The sequence below is a fragment of the Struthio camelus genome, chromosome 3 (genome assembly GCF_040807025.1).
Source record: "Struthio camelus isolate bStrCam1 chromosome 3, bStrCam1.hap1, whole genome shotgun sequence".
NCBI lineage: Eukaryota > Metazoa > Chordata > Aves > Struthioniformes > Struthionidae > Struthio > Struthio camelus.
Window position 1 is genome coordinate 117331627 of NC_090944.1, and position 17728 is coordinate 117349354.

The 17728-nt window shown below is 39.0% G+C and overlaps 1 long non-coding RNA gene across 1 annotated transcript in view; it reads left to right on the top strand.

The window, feature by feature from the left end:
- Positions 1-774: 774 nt before the first annotated feature.
- LOC104140310 (uncharacterized) overlaps positions 775-17728 on the top strand; it is a 57718-nt gene continuing 40764 nt past the window's right edge. Inside the window, exon 1 of the long non-coding RNA XR_011140436.1 lies at positions 775-6096. This is a non-coding gene — a long non-coding RNA (uncharacterized lncRNA). The remainder of the gene's footprint in view (positions 6097-17728) is intronic.

The window sequence follows — 17728 nt, forward strand, 5'->3', positions numbered from 1 at the left end:
AAGATACGTATAGGTATGTCTCTGGTGTTTATTATAACTACACCTTTTTTTTTTTCCTTCGGGAAGTCCCTAACTACCTCAACCAAATTAGCTTGTTTCTCTACCAAGTTAGCTTTATGGACGTGCTTATTCGATACAGCTGAGCTCAGGTTCTCAAAATTTTCTCTTTGCAAGGTTATTTAAGTTTGTCATTTCTGTGTGTAGACTACAAGGATGTGATTGATGGTTCTGCTAAGCAGGGGTTCAGTCACCTGATTTAAATGCACTTAAATAGCCTAATTCATGAAAAAAAGTTACTTGAATACCAAAAATTTCTCTCTAGTTTTATGAGTATCTTCATATAGTACCCACTGGAACAGGTCCATTCTTCACTTGACCAAACTCATTAACCAGAGTTGGAATGGAGCTCACTCCTCTGAGAAATGTGGGCTTTTGTTTTTAATAAAACATATGGGCCAAATTAGTAAGTAAATAAATGAATGACTTTCAAGAATCCCAGATAACACTTGCTGAGCAATGGGTCAGGCCAGATTTAATCTAAAAATCTTTCTGTTGCGTGTAAATGATTATGTCATAGCATTTGTCTTTAATTACTAAACTCTTTCCAAAGACTTGACTCATGGCATGTTTCTCGGTTAACCACAAAAACTTGTACTACAAGATTTGTCATATAGATTCTTTTTTTTTCCTACAGCATTGTTAAGCCCTGGCTCCTGAAAAAGGAATGTAACGATCTCTCAGAGATAGATACTTGGACTTTACAGTAGTAAGAGTTGTTTTGTTTTTTTTAATAAAGTTTCCATATAAAAGAAAAAGGCCCTTTTGACTCATAAGAAATAGTGTAACATCCTTAATATTGACAGAAAACCACAGAGATGAAAGTGTTTCAAGTACATCTATTTAAATATCTCTTTATAAATCCAAATATGAAGGAGCACTTTTGTAAATCTACACACCAGGACTTCTGTAACAGGTTGATGTTTTTTCTGTATACCACAGTGGCCAACCCCCACCAATAACAGATATTTCAAAAGAAGGTTCAACAGCTTATTATTTCCCTTAGCTGTAAAATATTTCTTGATATCCATGGACCCATTCCTCTGTATGACCTGAGGTTGAGGTGAAAAGGATAATGTGTACTTTGTGAATTAACAGACCAGTCTGGGAACCTAAAAAGGGTTTGATGAAGGAAAAACAAGTGAGTCACACCTACACTCATTTTCTTTTAATGAAAATGTTGACCTAATCTTCACCTAGCTCTGAGAAGGACACTGTGTGATTCCACTGGTGGCTTTGTAATTTACAGTGAAAGTCAGAGGAGACAGATGTAACAAGCAGAACTAGTTTATGCGGATAAGCTGGAAATTTTAAATGTTTTTTTTACCTACCTCTATATAACTTGAGGCTAGTATGAAGAAAGTGGGTACCAAGTTCTGTGAGTTGATGGTACTTAGGGCAGAGTAGAAACAGGCTCCTGCTGTCTTTTAAAAGTAAGTACAACAGTTGGAGGCTGTCAAGGAAGAGGTACATTCCTTGAGTAAATTTATGCAGCACTACAAGGCACCTTCACAGAAACCGTTCAACTCCCTGCACTTTAAATTTCAGCAAAGCTGCTGTCAAAAATGCGCTAACCTTATGAAAAATTGAAACTTGTCTGGTAAATACCCTTAAGAACATCTCTTTTTCTTCAGAGCCTCTGACTATTGTCTGCATTCTCTCCAGTCAGGGGCAGGAGTGCCCACGCAGCATATATAACCCTTCACAACCAAACAACTGGCTCCAATACTTGAACTGAACTGCTAGGCTCAAGACACTGAGTAGAATTCTTGGAGGAAAAGCATTTTTACTATTCACTAAAATAAGTAATATCTGTGGAAAGAGACTCCTATCTGTTGATATGCCGCAAAGTAAAAGCTGTATGTGCTCTCTACAGCACTCATCCTATCTCATTTTGCTCAGTTACAGCGTTTATTCAAAAAAAAAAAAAAAAGAAGATTAGCATAACTTTGTAAAGCTGTTGACTGGCTCTAGCAATATCAGGTAGGAATTGCTGAGGGTTTGTGGTTATAAAACAGTGGAGAAGAAATAGAGGAAGATACTTTGTTGTAATCAGAGGGCTTAGGACAGCTGAAAGGAGCAGGGTTTTTTTGGAGTAAAGTCTCAGTAGGCACAAGAGTCTCCATCAACACTAGCAAGCTAGCTCTGAAAGTCAAAGGGGACAGCTCTTTGCTGAACCTATGTGCTAGGGAGAGAAGTACCATCTTAAACACTCTGGACTTACCTAAATTACTGAAAGAAACAAAAGCTATTCTCTGCTGTAAGGAGTCAAAACTGGGACAGAAACAGAGAGATGGAGGTCAGGTGAAGGGAAAAGACAAACCTGGGCAGCTGTCTGCTTTTGGGATAGCCCTGATGTCTCCTACAGCTGTGATTGTATTCTGTTCTCTCAGTTTTCCAATTTGCAGAGCTCCTTGTGCTTCTTTCTCACTGCACCATCTGCTAGATCTTCTCTTACCTAGCCAGGCACTTCTAATCAAACTTGTTTTCTGTCTCTGAATCCCATCTCCTCTCTTTCTTTTCCTATCCTCCTCACTGTATTAGGCAATTCATTTTTGCTTGTAGGCTTAGAGTATTTCCCTCCTACAGGTCTCTATACCCCTTATCAAAGTTCTATGTTTTGCAGTTTCGCTGTTTTTTGTTCTTGTGTTCTTACACTCCCACCACCTTCTCTTATGCTACATATTTGTTAAATGTTGTTGACAGGACTAGTTTTGTTTGCCAGCTGCGATAGCTCACATACTGCACTTAAAAGTCTCAGTTATTCTTTTTCTTGTTAACCGACTTTTAGTCGTCTGAAGATGTAAATGAGTTCAGTTTTGGGAAAATAAATGTACCTCCTGTTCATTTTGTACCTCCCCTTTTATGAAAAATATTTTGATTAGGGTATAAAGTAGTAATACTTCTTGTTGAGATTTTTTGCTACAAGTGTCACGTGTGAGCTTTAAGGTCCCAGGGCCAAGATGCAAAAAACTGTTGTGAATTGTCTCTAAAGGTCATTCAAAGAGTACAGAATAATAAATAAGACCTATGACAGTAGAGAACTGACAACACTTTCCTGACTCAATACTCCCTACCTGCCTTCGCGTTCTAAAGACACGGGCTCTGTAAGTACACCGGTCTGGAAGTACGTATTTCCAGTGGAAGTCTTTCAGGCTGAGGAGAGTTATTACTGGGAGCGTGTGTTAGACTGTAATACCCTTTTACCTTCCCAGAAGTTCAGAGGGGCCCAAAATGTCTATCGGGAAAATCTAGTCAATTCTATTTAATAGGTTAAAGCATTTCTCCCAAAGCATTCCATAACTTGAATTATAATAGCTTGCTTTGGGACTGCGCATTTTAATCCTCTCTTTAGCATAAAATGATCCACTTAACAAAGCAAAGCAGACAAATTAATAGTTTCTGTAGAGGAGGAGAATAACTGATTTGTTGTTGTTCAACTATTACAGAAGCAAACTGGATATATATGATCTTTCCCTACTTTAAATAGGCTAAGTAATGAAAATCAAAGTCCTGAGAGGAAAATTTAAATATTTCACTTATATTTTCTCATATTCACTAAGCTTTTTCAACTCCAAGTGCAATTTTAGTGATACCAGCAAGAAACAATTAATTTAATATTTCTATGGCATTTTCTAGAGTTTGGCACTTATGTAACCTATAGAGGGAAGATGACACTTCATAAACAATATTTCAGCATTCACTACAGTAAAATAGTTTCTACCTCTAAGCAGCGATTCCACTAGGACAGTTATATAATATCAATGAAAGTTTTGAGTAGTAAATTTTTCAACATTGTTTAAAATATTAAGCACTCCAATGTAAACGATGATAAATGAAATATTCAGTTACACTTATATTTCTTATAAAATATCCTTCAGGAGGAGTCACAGTTTTATTTCCAAATTAGTTTATGTCCAATATTATTTCACAGTAAGAAGATTAACAAATACTTTATCCTGGTTCTCATTCACATATATGGTTATTGCATTAAGCTGAACTCCTTCATGAATTCAATAGAGAGTTCTGCTTCCAGTGGACAAAATAACGTCTTATGCCTTCGTCCAAGGCATTGCAATATTTCCTATTCTAAGTATAGACAAGTAATGTCTCTGTCCCTCTCACTGTGGTGTGCTTTCAAGCTACTCAGCGGAAATACTGATAAGTCATTCTTGTAATAATATGTCCCACAAGCGTCTGAGAGGAAACACTTATACAGAATGCCCCATGTTGGGAGGATAATGTTGGAGATGCTTGCCACTGAGAACAGTCACCATATAAAGTGGGGATGTCTTCCTGAGAAAAGAAGGTACATCAGGCAGCCCTTCTCCAGCAGCAGAATATTTCTGTAGTTCACAGTTTGAGGAGCTGGTTACAAGAGAAGTTTGACTGGTATCAAATGCTGCATCAGTTTTACTTTCACGCTTTAACTAAATTGTACTTAAGTAGGCTTCATCCACTACCATTTTAAAGGGCCAGGTGGTTATACAATAGAAGGGAAGTATTCTGGCTTTAGTATGTGAGCTATAAATTAAATACTTTACAGTTGCTAAAAATCTATTATAACTTACGGACTGCACTTTCTCATTCATTATATATGTGAACTAAACAAACCTGGCTTTGACTCAAGTGAATTTTGGCATGTGTTAATGCCCTGCTGGCCTTTCGGCCTTTCACAAACATGTGATTCCACATTTTATGTGACTATATGCTAGTGAATGGAATGTTTAAATAAATAGCAAATTGAGTCACTTAGCCTTGAATCAACAAATACAGTGTCCCAAAAGAGATTCCCCAGAATTTATAGCCACGTATTGCAGAAGATTCACATTCAAAACTGATTTCAAGAGCTTCTGAGTTGAAGACTGGTGACATGGCATGTAACCTCCTCTCCTAGCAAATTCTTAAGGTAGCATGTATCACTCCAGCTATGTGAAACCTTTATGAGAAGTTTGAACCCACGGAAGCTCAACCTGGACAGCTGAGCACTCTACTCTGTGCTCATACCAAGATTATGTTCTTTTGTCTGCAGCATTAAGAAATTCCCTTTCCTCTCTCCTTCTTTTCCTTTTCTCCAAAAAGACAATGCTGATATTTAGTAATGAAAAATATCCTGTCTGTCTTCTGTGCTGGCAGATTGGTTCAGTATTAATGGGTTAGTGCTAGGTGAAAATCAGCTTCCACTGAAACATTTGATCTGTTTGCAAAGAAAAGTAATTATAGGGGAAAAAAAGGCAGAAAGCAAGTTTACACACAATCCTCATACCACAGTAAGTTCCTGTTAAGTATTTTTATAATGTAACGATGAAAAATATTGTTCACTCTCTGTTCTTCATATCGTTGCAGATCAGACATGTAGTCCATACATTACAGACAAGGTCTCTTTAATTAGTTTTTCTTCAACTGCTTACCTCTTTTTAAGCAGAAAGAGAAACTGTTTCTAACTGAGGAATATGAACCTTATTCCACTGGAAATTTTGCAAAGGTCATCTGCCTTTTTTCCTGTGTTTCCCTCAGAAAAAAAAAGTGTTCAAAAGGTACTTTTCCTTCTGAGATTTAAGGTCATGATCATTTCTCATCATGCCAAATCCCATTCGTCTTTTTAAAAAAGGTTCCCAGAAAAAAAAAAAAGATGACATGAATTAGGGAATTAGGACATGAACTTCTCCTACTGCCAAAACCAGCCACAAGGCAGTTCAAGTGCCATCCCCCTGTCAGTCAGTACGCAGACTATCTGCACTCATCAGGAAAATGCAATTTCTGGAAAATTGAAAATTTTTATAGGAAAAAACAAACTGAAATATTTAAATTCAGTGGACTGGAATTGAAATACTTCGGTTTGTCAGTCTGGAAGTGCCATTATTTTGACATTGATGTGTGTGTGTTGACTTGAGCCAGCATACCTCATTCAGATTAATTCAGGTGTCTCATACATCTGCTCTATCTCTTCAGAATACAACTTTCATGATGCATCATAATTTACATAGTAAAGAAGGAAGATGGTGCATCAGAAGAGTTAGATGTGGAACATCATGCATGGTAAGTGCAGTTTACCTGGGACGCATGCCCTATAGAGGTGAATGAAATAGTTGTTACTAAACTTCAGCTTCCGTGGAACAGTTTCATCACTTCCAAAGAAAAAGAGATGGGAGCAGGGTGTTGATTGCTGAGCTTTTCAGTGAAAAATGACATGTTCCACTGCAAAACAAATATCTGTATTGATTTTAAACAAAAATTGTTTAAATGGTGGTCAGACGGTAACCTAGCCAGACTGTGAGGCAGTGGTTGTGTAAAATGACAGTATATATATTCATCAATGCCGTCTTGCTGTTGCACAGGTGGATGGGAAAACTAGGGTTTTTTTAAGCTCTGCTTTAAAGGGTTGTGGCTGGATGAGGCAATAAATTGATTTGGCCTATTGTATTGTAACCTCAAACAGTAACTACAGTGAAATACATGCTGGGGCATCTGAGGCAAATTTCTTGCATTGTAGCTCATGCAAAAAAAGAAAATACGCAAGCAAAATCCATATTTTGACCATTTAAATAGACCTTTTTGTCCACATGTATAGTAGACATTTCGCTGCTCCCCAGAGGAGGGTTGTACTCCATCACTTGATTTCTAAGAACACAATTATTTATTAACTTTTAAGAAGAATGAGAACGAATGCTGCTATGTCTGTGAAAAATCTTAATAGCATCTGGACAGCATCTTGCACATTTTAGAGACATCGGTCCCATAGGTGTTGTTTTTTCACAAGGTGGGCTATTACCATGCTAAGTCTCCTTTCAGAGACTGATCTGAAATTGACTAGAAACTGTGGGGCTTTTTCTACTAATGTTAATGAGCTTTGGATCAGGTCTTCAATATTTTTGTTGTTATAGACTGGAAGAGACACAATTCAGTGTTTTTCCAGGATTCGCTCAGGCAAGCATCTTTGCACTTACCTGTTCCCATCAGAACTTAGGAATTTAGGTAGCAATGAATCAGTAGCTCATTGATTGGGGAGACCACAGATGTTTGTGATCTCATAAAGCAGGTAAATATGAAAATGATTGACACATTAGTATCCCTTTTTTAATGGTGCCAATGACAGTGAGAAAACGCTGTGCTATTTACAAGCTGACAGTTGTGTGGGCTTCTGCATCTCCTATGAGTTCCAATTTTTCTCTTTTTGTTTCAATTCCAGCTGTTTCCTGTTTCATTCCTCTTTCTTGTTTCACTTCCTCTCCCTTGTTTCTTTTTATTGTCTTCTCTTTCTCTTACCTGACTCTATCGTTGTCTTTTTCCTTCTTCTGTTAAAAACAGCTCTTGCTCTTTCTTGTTTGCTATGCTTTCATATAGCCTTCTATCTTGCCCTTCATTTTCTCTTTGTTAATCTTGTAAAAGAATCTATGTAGTTTAAATTGAACTTGTTACCTCTGTCTGGTTGAAAGGATTTATTAAGAATTACTCTAGATTATGTCAACCAACTTTAAAAAAATGGCTTTTGATTTCATATCAGTTCGGATACTGACTAGTGCTCATGGCTTTTTTCCCTTTATTGGATTTGACGTAAATATCCACACTGTGATCCTTGCCAGCTTTTGTTTTCCCTTTTGTACAAAATAAAGAATACAATAATTTTGCCAGTAGATTCTGTGATCAGCAAAGTATTTGCACAGCCTCGTTTATTTTTCTAAACAAAAGAGGTGGGGCTAGAATGATTCAGGGAACCCATTACACCCTCTCCTCTTAAGCTCTCCTGCAGTCTCAAGTGGAGTCAGCTGAACGGCCTTAGTTTTACCCTGAGGACCTATCACTAAAAGAGGCAGGTTGTATAGGTACACAGAGCATGCTTTTCCCTGAGTATGTATTTCACACAGGACTTGGGGCTTCCCACCAGTGCTCAGTGAAAAATCACCAGGCCCATGAGTTCCTTCGCAGTATACGGACGTAAAATATGTCCTTTGGCAGAGACAACATTTTGTTTTCCCACAGAAAAAGGGGGGAGGAGGGGAATCCTTATTGCACTACTGGGGCACATACAGCTCTCAAGAGAAGTGCTCTGCGTACCGGAGCAAGCACGTGTGATGCTACGTTTACCACTGCATTAATAAATGAGAATCAGCAAATGCTGCAATCGAATGAATATCGCAATTAGGCCGGAGTACAAGCTAAGGGTCATAACGTGCCTCTGGGCCCCTCCCTAGAGCTGGGGTTAGCAGCTGTGGTAGCTGAGAAAAGAGAGCTTGAACTTTGCATCATTGTTAATGCAAGCTGAATGTCATGGAGGTGGGAGGCTGCTGGGGACAGTGCAATCCTCAGTGCTCCTTAAACCTCCTTTAAAGACCATTGTATGCATCTGCATCCACACGTGCTGTTGCTAGGCCTGAGAAGTCATGGGGCTGGGTGGGATGTTGGCTGCGGTCGACGTTCCCCCTGATAGTGCAAGCTATGCTGCTAACTGTGGGAGCCACACCACTGAGTCTCCTCCTTTCTGTGCTCACAGCACGTTGAATGGGCCAAGGCAGTGGAGATGGGGGGAGAGCTGTGTAAAGAAGTCTGTGCCCCCATGTCTCCCATCTGTTCAGAAAAGCATTAATCCTTACAGCAAGGCTGGTTTAGCATCATCATCATAGCTGGTTTGCTATTTATCTGTGCTATATTTGGCTTTAAGGACACCGTGATCTAGACTGATCAGCCCATATCTTGCATCTCTAGAAAACCAACCCCTTATGCAGCTAATATAACTAAACAGCCACCTTAGAGAGTCAAAGTTCACGGGAGGATCTATTACGACTCTCTAGGTTTCAGAAGGGTCTTTGCAAACCTGTCTGTATTTGACTTTTCGGCCGTCACTTGCAAAATTAGAGTCAACTGGGACAGGGAACTAGGTATAATTGTGGTAATCCAATATTGACTGTTGTGGAGTAGTGCATGAGAAATAAGCAGTTGCACATGCTGTCCCTCTGGGTTTCTTAAGGAGTTTCAGAGTCACTTAAAAGTATATCCATTCAGATGAGTCAACAGACCTCTGTGAGCAGTGCTGACAGTGTGGACTGACAGTCAGATCAGACTGCACATTGCATGCAGACAGCACACAAAGAAGTAAGCCCTGTATTAGAGAGGGGTTACTTCTGAGCACAACTGCCATTGAAGTCACACACTGAGAATTTTGTTTATAAAATGAATTCCATAGGTACAAGTCATCAGGAGAAGAAAAAACCCCATGGACGATATTATATAATCCAGATAAATTTACTAATAAGGGATTTTCCAGTGGAAGAAACCTTACATCATGCTTAAGCAAGTAAAAATAAACCTGGCAATTGCATTTGTCCTAAATACAAGAAGAGTCTTGATGAACTACTAGTTACATTTTTTTGGCTAATTATTAGTCATGCTGAGCATTGTGATGTTAGTTGCAAATTTATTCCATAACTGTGTCCTAACCTCAATATTAAAGTAACATAGAAGTTCAAAAATCAGTTTCTGTGCAAGACTCACTGTTTCCAGAAAACAATACATTTTCCTTTCCTAATTATTCCCGATGTTTTAGCTATTATTGAACATCTTTTACAACCTTCCTCAGTGAAGAAAATAGCAGTGTGATTTGGAAACAAACAAGTAACTTGTGAAGTAAAAATAGTCAGAGTAAACTCTGTCAGGTTTGAATACAAAGCTCCCCTTTATGCCGGATACATTTAAAAAGCTTTCCTATAGTTGAAAAAGCAACAGTTGTCACTATATTTTACATCTGAAGGTCACTAATGGTCTAGTGCTAGTAGACCACTTCTTTAAACAGCACAGAAGAAGCAAAAATTGTTCGCCATGTTTATGTCAGGTGAAAAAAAAAAAAAAGATGTCGACCTGGAAAAGAAGCTGAAGCGTGACTGAAAGGACATAATGTGGCTTTAAGAACAAAGCAGGCAGATAAGATGCAAAGCCTCCCAATCTGTTGTCCAGAAAGAAAACCGTTATTTTCAGAGAGAGAGAAAAAAAATTGCATCACAAGTCTGTGTTACCTTAGATAAAAAAGGAATATTCAAGCAGACTAGGTAATATACTGATTCCCAACCTGCCATTGCTTATCAGTGAGATGTATTATGAAGTACTCATGACTTTCCATTGCTGAATGGTAGAATTATCCAGAGAGAGAAGTACGTTTGGGTTTGGCAAAACCTCACTAGCTACTTTTTACAGCACCTTACAGAAAGGTTCATCTGAACTAGCTCCATCTGAGCAAATGAAATTTTGTGGCAAAGAGGAGTTATTCTGATAAAAAAGGAAGGCTACTGACCTTCTGCTGTACTGAGAGCCAAAACTAAGGTGGGTTCGCTTGGGTGTCAGTTACAGCTTGTATGTGCTGATCTTACACCCAAGATAAGTCAGAACAGCTTTAGACCAACTGCCTATGAGTCCCCAAGGGCCAGATAAGAATGAGAGAAACGCAGATGTTCCTTTTCCTTTACACATCTTTTGCTGGGGGGTGGACAGTGGATCATATAGAAATTGGCCAGTACTCGTTGCAGCTGTCTAAATTTGGCCATTCCCTTTCCTTCCACCCCCACCTCCTGCTCTTTCCAAGTAGCAAATGGAGCATCTCGGGGAAATAGAACTGACCTGCAAAGTCCACATCAGGTACAGGCGTTTCCCACTGGGGCAGCTCATTCCTTTACCTCCATCTTTGCCAAGGGGATTTGCCAGAGGAAATAATTCCTGTCACGGGTTAATTCCTCTCGTTATGCTGAGCCTTGGCATTACTAGCCTCTTAACTACTTCTTTCAGATGGGAGAGAATCAACTAACTCCTATAATTCTCAAGTTTGTTCCAGGTTTCTCGAAAAACAGGGCTGCTGCTGGAACTGTTATTCCTCAGCAAATAAAGGTAGCAAAGCCTATCCATTGGGTTCATCCTAGATACTAGACTAGCTTAGAAAGAGAAATAGCAAGTTTGATCATGGCAGACCCCAGCCGGCAGCAAGAAGAACTGAACACAGCTGTAGAAATCCTCACTAAAATACCGTCTCAGCACCCCTAAGCAGAAATCTGGAAAAGCTGCATCAGTCTTCAGAGGACTACAGCTTCCGTTCACTGGGAATGAAGCAACCAAACAGGCTTAACAAAACAGGGCTTCTCTGAAGGGAGCAAAACATAGATACACCTCCCAGACAACCACTAGCTCCCCTCTGCAATCTCCTAGGATGCATGAACTAGAACTGAAGCCCTTCTCCTGGATACACTCTGCTGGCTGACTCCACTCACAGTTCACTTGGTCAACTGTAAGTAGCAAGCTGGATATCTCTGTACAACTTACCCGGTTTAGGCTGCTGGGAAGAGGGGTCTCGTCACAGCTGGACTTCCTCCCAATATAAATTTTGAGTGTGATTTTCATTTTCTATTCTATCAAAGAATGTTTGTTACAAAAATAGAGGTGGAGACTGTGGATGCACTGATATAAACACTGAATAGTTTGGTCTGTATTCTCTCTTGGTTGATGTTAGGTATGAGAAGACAAGAAGCGCTTTTTTTTTTTTTTTAAACCTATTTGAGTTTGTTGCGTTACCCCTTAAAAAAACATATTAGCATGTAAGCTCTTCAAATATTAAATAGAAACACTAACACAATAAACACTGTACCACTCAACTACAGCTTTTTTTCCAGAGAACTGGCCCTTAACCTCACCTTGTTTTGGCAGATTTGCAGAACAACCAGAAGAGAGAGTTAAGGGCCTCCTGCTCTGATGCTAAGTCACAGGCAGGTCCGTTCCAAACTGAAGAGCATCCCACCATGGGACATAATACAAGAGTCAGATTGAAAAAACAGCCACTTAAAACTAAGTGGCTCAGTGTGGACATTTGGGTTGAGAACCATAAATTGCTAATTTGAAATATATATTTGCACTGCAGAGACTAACACTGACAACCAATGTATAATATCCCACCAGCAGAATATGAAAGGAAAAATTCTGTCTTAGTTGGAATGTGTAGGATGTTTATGCCTCTGAATTTGCCTCTGAATCTTGAATATTCACTCCCCCTGACCTTTCTACATAGTACATGTTCCAGAATCTGAAATCTGATTCCGTATCCGTCTAACTTTGCATAAAAATACTTTTGATAGTTTTGTAAAGTAGGAATATTAACTTATAAATTGGATTTTCTTCATAAAAAGTATTCATACGTTCTTTTTTCATGCTGACCCTTGGCTTTGGGTGATGATGCCAACAACCTTTTTGCCAACATACTGATGTAAAAGGGGGAAAATGGGGGGGAGCAGAGTGCAATACTACTGTCCTAGCAATTGGATCCAGCTGGTCTCCTCAAATACATTCAGCCACAGGGGGGAAAATGATAAAAAAAAAAAAAACTTAAACATAAAAGACATGATTTCCCAAGGGTTTGTGCACCAACAGCTTTTATGCATTTGAACTAAGTGTTCTGCATGTTTGGAAATCAGTCCCAGGAGTGGAATTATTCCGTGCCAATACTATTCCAGGACAGCTATTCCTGATTCCCTGGTTCATCCCCTCACGTATGTTAAAGTTCTTTTACATCGGAATGGAAAGGATATTTATTCCTATCTTTCTTTCCTAAACCTTTCTTCCTCTTATCCCTCTTCTCTCCTCCATTCTTGTTTTCTCCTTGTGTTTTTTTCTGCCTGATTGGCTGCTGGTCCGATACTTGTGGGGAAACTAAATCCTGAAGTCATGGGGTCCTGGATTTCACAATGCATAAATGAAGTGACTCTGTGGCTTCAGGCCATTTTTTAATAACTGGTGTGGTTCTTGTTGTTGTGGCAAAGACCTGTATTAGTTTAGCTGAGAGCACCAGGCTCATTTCACATGTCCTACACAATAGCCATCACTGGGGAATAATTATGAGGATCTCTGGAGTTGAGCTGGTGACCTAGATGTGAAAACTTTCCTTATCTGTCATCACTTACCAGAACTTCTCTCTGAAGTGTCCAGCTGCATCATTTCGGTCTTGGCACTGGATGGCAAGCACTGCCTAAGAGCTTAATCTGGACAAAGAAAATAAGACATGAAATGAGGTATGTTTCTGCTGACTCAGGTTATAACAGCAGGCAGCCTGCTGTTTGTCCTATAGTTCTGTTAGAGTTGGGTTTGTTTGTAAGAAGGAGCTAGGAACATGACCAAAGTTGGGTGGTATCAGAGGGAATTGAGGTTTTCAGAAGTGAGAAGCACACACAAATACCTTGTCTTACTCAGTGCAGCTGCAAGACTGCCACCCTAAGGCCAGAGGGGTGCACAATAGCATCATTTTACGTCCTCCAGAGGCTCACATACTGTCGAGTACGTCTTGATCTGAACAGAATCATGGGTCTGTCTAACTTTTGGATTCATTCACACAGCAGGCTGCTCTGCTTGCATACAATTACAGAAGGGGTCTTTATTTCCTAAAGAAAGTTAAAAGGCTGTGCACAGTACAGTGCAAAACAAAGGGAGATGGAGTCCATGCTCAAAAGCAGCACTTTCATCAAGGAAGCCCCAGGGCCGTGGGGCAATACCTCCTGCCTATGCACAGCCACACTGTCTTGTGCTCTTTAAGCGCCCTGAGCACCAGGAAGGACTGCAACAGGGCAAGCGGGCCTGTGGGTGATCAGAGATAGCGGGGAAAATGGCAGGGGAGAAGGAGGCAGTGGCATTTGGAAAGAATTCAAGGGGTGGAGATGAAGAATGCTCTTCACCTCAAGATGTCCTTTAAGGCTTTACTGACTGCTCAAAATTTGGGTTCAGCAATATCGCCAACCTCAAGCTTTAAAAAATACTCAGGCAAATCTTGGAAAGTCAAGGAGACTGAATTAAATCATGAAATGGGAAAGACAATAAATGATTTTTTCTTTGTATTTACTTTCTGTTGTTGCCTCAGATGCAACTCATTTCACAGGCTTTAATTTGCAGCTGTTTTCTCATCTCTTTTCTAGGACCCTTAAGAAAAAAGCAAAAAAAAAATATTGAGGAACTAAAAAAAAAAAATCCTGAGTCAGATCCTCAAAGGGCATGAGTCACCTTAATCCTGATGACTTTAAAAAAGACGAAAACCAGAACACTCACCTCTTCCCTATTCCAAATGTTTAGGCTTTGGCTGAAAACTAAAGATTTGTCATTTAGAAAGTTGCAGTGGTGCCATTTGAGACCAGAAGATGAGAAGTTCCTTCTATGTCTCATGCTCAGCTAATCACCTCCATCTTCTACGATTCGTTACCTTCATGCAGCTGAGTGACGAGCATGGTCTGGGGTGGGAAATGTAGTTTGGGCAAGGCGGGGGCCCTCCTGGAAGCACAGATGTGATATCTTTCTGTTAGAGCTGGGCTAATATAGAGGGAATTTTGTTGGATTTCTGGGGATATCTTTTACCAAATTTCTGTTGAAGGAGAAAACACTCCTTCACGAGCTCTAAGTTTAGGTCTTATTTGACATTCACACAAAGGATATTCTCCCACAGACTTTGGCCCTAAACTTCATTTGTTTCATAGCATGCTATTTCTCCTCTCTTATCAGTTTGTTCCAAGCAGGTATGACAGGACTATGTTCCCAGCCAGACCCCCACGTTAGTCATTCCTGTATGTATGATTTTGTTTTGCATATGTTTCAATGAAATTTGAATCCAGAATTTTTAGTGTTATATAAAGCTGTTCTTAACTAAACTCATGATCAGGGCCATGTTTCTTAAAATGCTTCGCAGAGAATGAAGGGAAAAATAGTATTTAGGGAGTGAGACAAGACAGGATGAGCCTTCACCTTCAAGTCTGGCTTCGTGGTATTTTGTAAAAGAGCACTCTTACATGTTCAGGTTTTATTAGCATAAATTATTTTCAGTATGAGGATTTCATCAAACTTTTCTTTGGGATGATTGAAGCATTTCTTTTATTTTGCAGACCAAAGATATATTTTTCTTATTTTGCTTACTCTTGTTTCAGACCTTTAACCAAAAAGCTGAGCAAAGATTGAGATCTAACTGCAATTTAATGTAACGCTTATCTTTGCTGCTGTTCACACTGTAAGAGGTAATTTTGAGTGGTTAAAGCAGCTGGATTCCATTACAGAAAAGCAGAGAACTCAAAATGGACTTTGTAAATATATTTTTGTGGAATTCAGGCAGCTGCCTTAGTCACCCCTGGGCCTTGTTGTTTCAAAGAGTTTTAGTATCGCTTAAGTCAGAAATTACAAAATTGTTCCCCCTCCTGCCCTAGAGAAGGAATCTCTTCTGGATGAATGTTGAGAAATAGTCAAAAGCTCAGATATTTCTGCTTTTGCATTTTTAATAATAAGTTTTATTGCAATAAGTACTAAATCAAGAAAACTCTCTTCCATATGTGCTCAGTAAGCATTTCCATTTTTTCTACACATGACATTTGTTTTAGAATGCTGCAGTTTACAAATCAAATAGTTTCTCACAGAGATAGTATGTTTTTATTCCATTTGTCCTTTTTCAAATATTCTAAACTTCTGTGGTTTTGTCATTAAAAGTCCAATTGGCAGATATATACTGAAACTTTATGTTTTCCAGCTGGGCAACTACCAGTTACACATACTCATTATTATTCATATTATCATTATAGTGTTCATCAAAAACTGTGGAGGATAATTTCATGTGGCTTACACAGTCAATACGCCATGATCTACAGCAGATATTGTCCTGAAATCATTGGAACTTCACTATCCTTAAGCTCAGAGGACATTTAGATTTAGATCTAAGCCTCCCAACTTGTCCCTTTCTTTAGGATAAAGCTAATGAAAACCCTGACCAAGGTTTCTGGAAGTCACTAGTGGGATTAGATGCTTTCATTGAGGAGGTTCTCAGTCCGGAATATTATAGTGTTGAGAAGGGATGGCTGGAGTTTTTCTCCCGTTTTCCATGGTAGTTTTACCTCCCTGTAATTTTATTGACTATACTGGAATTACTTTTAACTTACACTGATGGCAGAGCAGGGATGGGCTCTCATCCCCATTGTGAATGTACAGAATTTCATGTTTTAAATCATAGGGTTATTTTGGTGGGGTTTTAAATTGTTGTGAAAAATTCTAACTCCCCAAAGCTTTCTTTTCCCCTCTTGCTGTAATTATAAATGACCACACAAAGAGTACTCACTCTTGGACAGAAATTTTGTATGCCAAATTATAAATCACTAAATGAAAAAGAATGTCAGAGAAGATGAGCAGAATCTAAACTGTAACCATCCTAGTGGGTGGTACTATTATACTAGGTTAATTTATTGTAAAGCTTCCGCTGACATGAGCATATTTCTGTTGTCTAACAGAGTAGTTTATGAAGGAAACCAGAACTTTTCCATTAAGTCACTTCCGCAGTATTCATATCGTGACCCTACATTGTATGAAAAACATGATTGTGCAATTTGTGAGGCATAAAAACCTTAAGGCTCCTAGATGTGTAGCTGTTACTAATTTTTTACTTTTTTATTTATTATTGTAAAAAGAAAGGAGATAGACTGATGAATGACACTTAAAGAGGTGTTTATTATTGGGACAGTAAGAGCAACACCAAGTGCCATGAGAGAACAAGAAATCAAGCTCTTGTCTTCCCTCCCTTGTGTATATAGGCCATATTTCCATAGGCTTTTGTGCACTTAAATACTTGGCTGGAATAAGATCCTATGCAGGAGCAAATTGGGTGGATGCAGATGGATTTCTCCCTTGCTTTGCAATCAGGGAGGCAAGCAGATATATCCAGCTGTTCTCATTTCCCCCAGGAAATATGGTCATCCAAGCTAAGAATAAGCCTTCCTAGATATCTCAGGGCAAAATAAACCCTGCAGGAGCAGTAAGGAGTGGACAGAGCCCATCATCAATCAGCTCCCGTGGCCAGCAGCAGGATGGTTCAAGGACCTTTGCTTAGTCATTTTTGCGTCCAGTCTGCAGCCCTCCTCCAACTTTAAAAGACAATACTTTGAAGAATTTGTCTGATTAACAATGAGACTTACATCACTTCAGTTAAACATTTTGCTTCCAGTTCAATGTGTTAGCCTCCTTTAGGTCAATCTACTGTGGATGGTGTTCTCAACTAAGAAAAATGTACAAAGCACGTTTTTGATGGAGTTCTTGGCAAATCATTTGATTACATTCCCTGATATTCAACAGATGTCTGCAACCCACATGGCAAACAGATCCATAAAGGCAGTAGCTCACTGCAGCTCTTGATAGGAAGGAGCGATATATAACATTTAATGGAAATAATCTATTATGTATGCAATCTATTATGTATTCCACAGCTTAATACTGCATTAAAAATGGGTTAGGGGTGGGGGGACAGCCAATAGTATACTGACCAACTTCATTTATATTTTACTTCAAATCTCTTATCTAAATGTTTGAAGCTTCAGTATGAGGGACTTTCAGACTTTAAGGAACCATAAAATGAACTAGACATCACTTCTGTTTAAAGATAAAATTGAAAATTAAACCATTGTTCATTGCAGATGTACATTCCAGGCCAGCAATGTAACTGGGGAAGTAGAAAGGAAAAATAATCAGAAGCATTTAAGTATTTTCTGAAATCTGAATTTGGACTTAAGTTTTCAAGCGTTGTTTTCTTTTTAATAAACATTGGCTCAAGTCAAATTTATTTATGGTACCCAAGAAAAATTCCAGTTGATTCTGCTAACATGATTATCAGAATTCTCCTGCAAGTGTATTCCACGTGTTGCTG